Here is a 5818-nt window from a genome sequence, read left to right on the forward strand (position 1 = left end):
TTTTTAAATTTTACATTTATTCATTTTTGAGAGACAGAGACAGAGCACAAGTGGGGGAGGGGCAGAGAGAGCCGGAGGCACAGAATCCGAAGCAGGCTCCAGGCTCTGAGCTGTCAGCACAGAGCCCGACACGGGGCTCGAACCCACAAATCGTGAGATCATGACCTGAGCCGAAGTCGGGCGCCCAACGGACTGAGCCACCCAGGCGCCCCTCAGCAATTTTGAGTTAATCATTTTTGGTATGGGGTGAGGTAGTGGTTGGTGTTCAGTTTTTCCCAGTTATTCTAGCACTATTTGTTGAAGAGAGTTTCCTTTTCTTATTAAATTGAATTGATAAAAAATCAGTTGAGGATATATGTAGGGATCTATTCTGCATTCTGTGCTCTTATACCCTTGTCTGTCTTTATGCCCCTTCCAATTTTTCTTGATTACTGTAGCTTTGTAATAACTCTTGAAATTAAGTAATCTTAAGTCCTCTAACTGTTCTTTTACAAGATTGTTTTGGTTATTCTGGGTCATTTGCTTTTTCATATAAATTCTTCAGAAAGGGCTGTTGTGATTTTGATTGAGATTGTATTGAATATATCAATTTATTTGGGGGAGAATTGATATCTTAACCACATTAAGCCTACCAATTCATGAAAATGGCATGACTTTCTATTTCCTTAGACCTTCTATTTCTTTCAGCAATGTTTTTTAGTTTTCAGTATAGAGGTCTTGTACATATTTTGCTAAATTTATCCCTAATTTTTTTGTTTCTTTGATGCTATTTTAAATATTAAAAATTTTTCATTTTAATTTTTCAATTTTAGTATATATATATATATATATATATATATATATATATACACACACACACACACACACAGATATACTTGATATTTAAACTGACCTGTATCTTGCATTCTTGCTAAAGTCATAAAGTCATTAATAAGTTCTAATAATTTTTTTTTATAAACTTCTTAGGATTTTCTGTGTTCAAAATATGTCATCTGTGAATGAAGACACTTCTACTTCTGCCTTTGCAATATTTATGCCATTTTTTTTTCTTGCCTATTGCACGGGCTAAGATCCCCTCTACAAATGTTAATAAAGATGGTAAGAGTGGCATCCTTGAATTATTTCTGATTTTAGGGGAAAAAAGAGCTTAATATTTCATTATTAAGCATGATATTAGCTGTAGGTTTTTCACAGATATCTTTTATCAGATTGATAAAGTTTTATTCCTAGATTTCTGAGAGTTTTTATTATGAATGTCTATTGAATTTCATCAAATAATGTTTTTACTATCTACTGAGATAGTCATTTGATTTTCTGCTTTATTGTGTTAATGTGAATAATTGCATACTCTTGAGATGCAATAAACTGTTTTTTAAGTTTATTATTTATTTTGAGAGAGAGAGAGAGCAAGCATGAGTAGGGGAGGGGCAGAGAAAGAGGGAGAGGGACAATCCCAAGCAGGCTCCATGCTGTTAGCACAGAGCTTGATGCGAGGCTTGATTTCATGACTGTGAGATCATGACCTGAGCCAAAATGAAGAGTCAGGGGCTTAACTGATTGAGCCACCCAGGCGCCTCTGTAATTTTCCTTTCTTATATTAAAAACATTTTTTTAATGTTTATTTATTTTTGAGAGAGAGAGAGAGACAGAGAGCATAAGCGGGGGAGGGGCAGAGAGAGAGGGAGACATAGAATCCAAAGCAGGCTCCAAGTTCTGAGCTGTCAGCACAGAGCCTGATGTGGGGCTTGAACTCATGAACTATGAGATCATGACCTGAGCCAAAGTTGGATGCTTAACCGACTGAGCCACCCAGGCACCCCAATTTTCTTTTCTTATAATGTCCTTGCCTATTTTTGGTATGAGGAGTATACTAATATCATTTAATGAGTTGGAAAGTGTTCCCTCCTACTATATTTTTGAAAGAGTTTTGTATTATTGATTCATGAAGGGTTTGAAAGAATTCATAATGAAAATAGATGGAATTTTATTTGTGGGAATTTTTAAAACATTACAAATTCAATTTCTTTAAAGATATAGGGCTAGCCAAATTTTCTATTCTTGTGTCAATGTTGGCAAATTATTTCTTTTAAAGAATGTTGGTTTCATCCACGTTGTTGAATTGATTAGCAGAAAATTGTTCATAATATTCCCTTATATCATTTTAATGTCTGTAGGATCTGTACTGATGTCTTCTCTTTTATTTCTGATATTGGAAGTTTGTGTCTTCTCTCTTTTTCTTGATCAGTGTAGCTATGGGCTTATCAATTTTATCCATCTCTTCAAAGCTCCATATTTTTATTTTGTTGACCTTTCTTTATTGTTTATTTTCTATTTTAATGTATTACGCTCTTATCTTTAATAATTTTTTTTCTTCTAGTTACTTGGTGACACTTTTTCTAGATTCTTTTAGGATGGAAACTTGGATAACTTATTTTAAGTCATTCTTCTTTTTCAATATAAACATGTAAAGTTATAAAATTTCCTCTAAGCACTGTTTTAGCTACATCTTACTAAGTTTATGTTGTATTTTTGTTATTCTATGTTCGTGCTATCTCTCCATTCAGGTCTGTGCTCAACTGTCAGTTTCTTAGAGTCTTTCCCTGGTTAATTTATATAAACTAGCCCCTTTATCCCTATAAGTCTTTATCCTTTTACCCTGCCTTATTTTTTCATATCATCTGATATTATATTCTAACCCATTGATATATTATATTACACATGCATATATTATACATGATGTGATATTGTTATAATTTAGTTGCTCAACTTTTTATTGTCTATCTTCTCTACTAAACTCCTTGAAGGCAGGGACTATTTATTTTGTTCACTGATACATCCCAACACTTTAGAAGAGATCCGTAAATATTTGTTGAATAAAGGAATAAATAATTTAAGACCCTGTGCAGATATTCCCTTCATGGAAGTCTTATCTGACAGCCTTCTCCAATTCTCAGACAAGTTCTCCTCACTTGTTTATAATGTTTTTATACTTGCTCATACTTCAACTAATTATAACTGTAACTTTATTGTCTGTCTCAGTCTCCCCCACTGGCCACCTGTCCAAGGGCAAGGACTATGTCTCAATTCACCCGTGCCCCAAACATGGCTCAACACAGAAGAGATTAGCAAATGTTTGACAAATGAGTAAATGAAGTGTCACCAATCACTCCTGCCTTGCAAATCAGCTGTGAGCTAGATTTGTCTGTTAGACCAGAGGCCACCCCATGAATCTGGAAGATTTCAAGTAGAAAAAGCTTTGAAGTTTAAAAGCTGATATTGTTTATCTGTGATTTAGGCAATGAAAGAAGCCTGCACCATGCGTTCCAGTTTAGAAAGCACTTTCGTATACATTATCCCATTGGGCCTTCACAACATTCCTGGGAGGAAGACATTGTTATCCTCTTTTTCCAGATGAGGAAGTACAAGTTCAGAAAGTTGAAACCATGTAACCAAGAACTGGGGAATTTGAGGCTGGATCCAAGGTTTCTGAATTTTCTAGTCTTTTCACAGCACCATAGAAAGAGGCATGTATGTGACATAGAGGCAGGATGGGTTCCAAGCCCTCATTGACCAGGTTGTGGGAGGTTTGATATCTGTTGAGGTGGATGGGATTAGCAGGGGTCAGGATGCATGCACAGGCTGATGTGGACACTGGGCTCAGTCTTTGTTGCTTTGATCCACAGGCTCAGTCTTATGTAAGGAAAAGAGTTCCTGAATTTGAATCCTGGCCTCTCATACTATTAGTGAGGACCTGGTGCAAAGGACTTTCCCTCTCCAGACTTTGGTTTTCACATCTCTAAAATGGGGCTTAAACACCTACCTCCTAGAATTGCTGTGAGAATAACGAGAGGTTTGTGTAAATGGATCTTCTAGGGGCTTTTGTAAAGCATCCCCTCTCCCTAAGGTAATTTTCACTGGGTCCCTGAAATGTCCTTGCATTCATAATATTTCCCCTGATGGTTTACCTCTCATTGATATTGGACAAAGGAGAGAGGAAAGGATGGCAGAGCTGGGTAGGGGGTGAGTTCTTCCAGGGACCACTGTCCTATTATATCTGGGCTCCCAGTTGGTAAGAAATGGCTCCAGTCCCATGGGGGCATTCCGGGGGGGGGGGAGTACTGGTTGGTACCAGTACCAACTATGGGGTAAGGTCAGTTGGTACCAAACCACAGCATTTATTGGGAACCTAATAATAATAACAACAGTGATCATTTACTGACTGCTATTTATCATTTATTCTGTACATAGAACAGGTCTGAGCCCCAATTTCCTGGCAGATCCTGGAGGTCCCTCCTCTCAGGCGATACCAGTTTCCTTTTCCCTAATCTCTGGGTGGTTTGATTCTGCTCCCTGCACCCCAATGTCTGGCTGTGATCCTGCTTCAACTCAGACCTCTTTTGGGCTCCCTCCCCTAATGTCAGCAGCAGCATGGATTGGACACGGTGTGATCTGACTGCACCTTATCTTTTCATGCGCATCTTGGCCGCTTAAAGCCTACATCCCACACCTCAGACTCCTATCAGCCTTTCCTGGAACATGCCCAATGCCATCTTACCTCTAGGCCTCTGCCAGTGCTATTCCCTTTGTCTGGAGCACCCTTTCACAAAATCCCCACTGGCTCTTGATCTCTGCCCAATTTGATGATTTTCCCCCAGACTACTTAATCTGTCCAAACCTAACCTGTTTTGGTTAGCTGGACTATGAAGCCATAGCCCTTAAATCCCAGTGCATCCAGGGTAGGGGTGCCAGGCTTAGCAAATAAAAATACAGGACACCTAGTTAAATTGAATTTCAGATAAACAATGCATAGTTTTATTTTAATTAAAAAAATTAAAAAAAAATTTTATTAAATTTTTTTTTGACGTTTTTTCATTTTTGAAAGACAGAGAGACACAGCGCAAGCAGGGAGGGGTAGAGAGAGAGGGAGACACAGAATCCAAAGTAGGCTCCAGGCTCTGAGCTGTCAGCACAGAGCCTGACATAGGGCTCAAAACCATGAACCGTGAGATCACAACCTGAGCCAAAGTCGGACGCTTAACCGACTGAACCACCCAGCGCCCCTAAAAAAATTTTTTTTTTTAAAAACAAGCTCTAGCCAATTTTATTAAAGAAAAATTTTACATGATTTACTTTCCACCACTCTATTCTGGCATGCTTCAAATGATATCAGAATCACCTAGAAAATAAAACATAAAAGTTTTACAATTTGTTTAATGGCAACTGGTAATCATCAAATTAGCAATGGTTATCTTCAAAAATTATTACACTAGCTTTGCTGTCATTTCTCAAGGATGACCAGATACTTAGAGTCACAGACATTTTCCACAGATGCATCATGTAAGTCAGACTTGGTTTATCACCAGCATTGATAAAACTAGACCTAGGGAAAGAACTAAGTCTGGGGACACATGCATGGTCTTAATATAGTGAATGTTTAGCCTGCCTTGATTATTACAAAATCAGAACAGTGAGAATATTCACGTAAAATTTTTTTTAATGCTTATTTATTTGAGAGAGAGAGAGAGAGCGTGAGTGGGTGAGGGGCAGAGAGAGAAAGAGGGAGACACAGAATCTGAAGCAGGCTCCAGGCTCTGAGCTGTCAGCACAGAGCCCAATGTGGGCTTGAACTCACAAACTGTGAGATTGTGACTTGAGCTGAAGTCAGACGCTTAACCAGCTTAGCCACCCAGGCACCCCTGAATAGTTTTTAGTATAAGTATGTCTGTACAATATTTGAGATACACTTATGCTGAAAATTATTTGTTATATACCTGAAATTCAAGTTTAACTGGACATTCTGTATTTTATCTGGCAACCC

At 38.0% G+C, this 5818-nt stretch overlaps 1 non-coding gene across 1 annotated transcript; it reads right to left on the reverse strand.

Annotated features, from left to right (window-relative positions):
• Positions 1 to 5351: 5351 nt before the first annotated feature.
• Positions 5352 to 5483, reverse strand: LOC115522621. The gene has a single exon (XR_003971507.1). It is a non-coding gene; the product is annotated as a small nucleolar RNA SNORA72 (small nucleolar RNA).
• Positions 5484 to 5818: the final 335 nt, after the last annotated feature.

Source organism: Lynx canadensis, chromosome C1 (genome assembly GCF_007474595.2).
Source record: "Lynx canadensis isolate LIC74 chromosome C1, mLynCan4.pri.v2, whole genome shotgun sequence".
Taxonomy (NCBI): Eukaryota; Metazoa; Chordata; class Mammalia; order Carnivora; family Felidae; genus Lynx; species Lynx canadensis.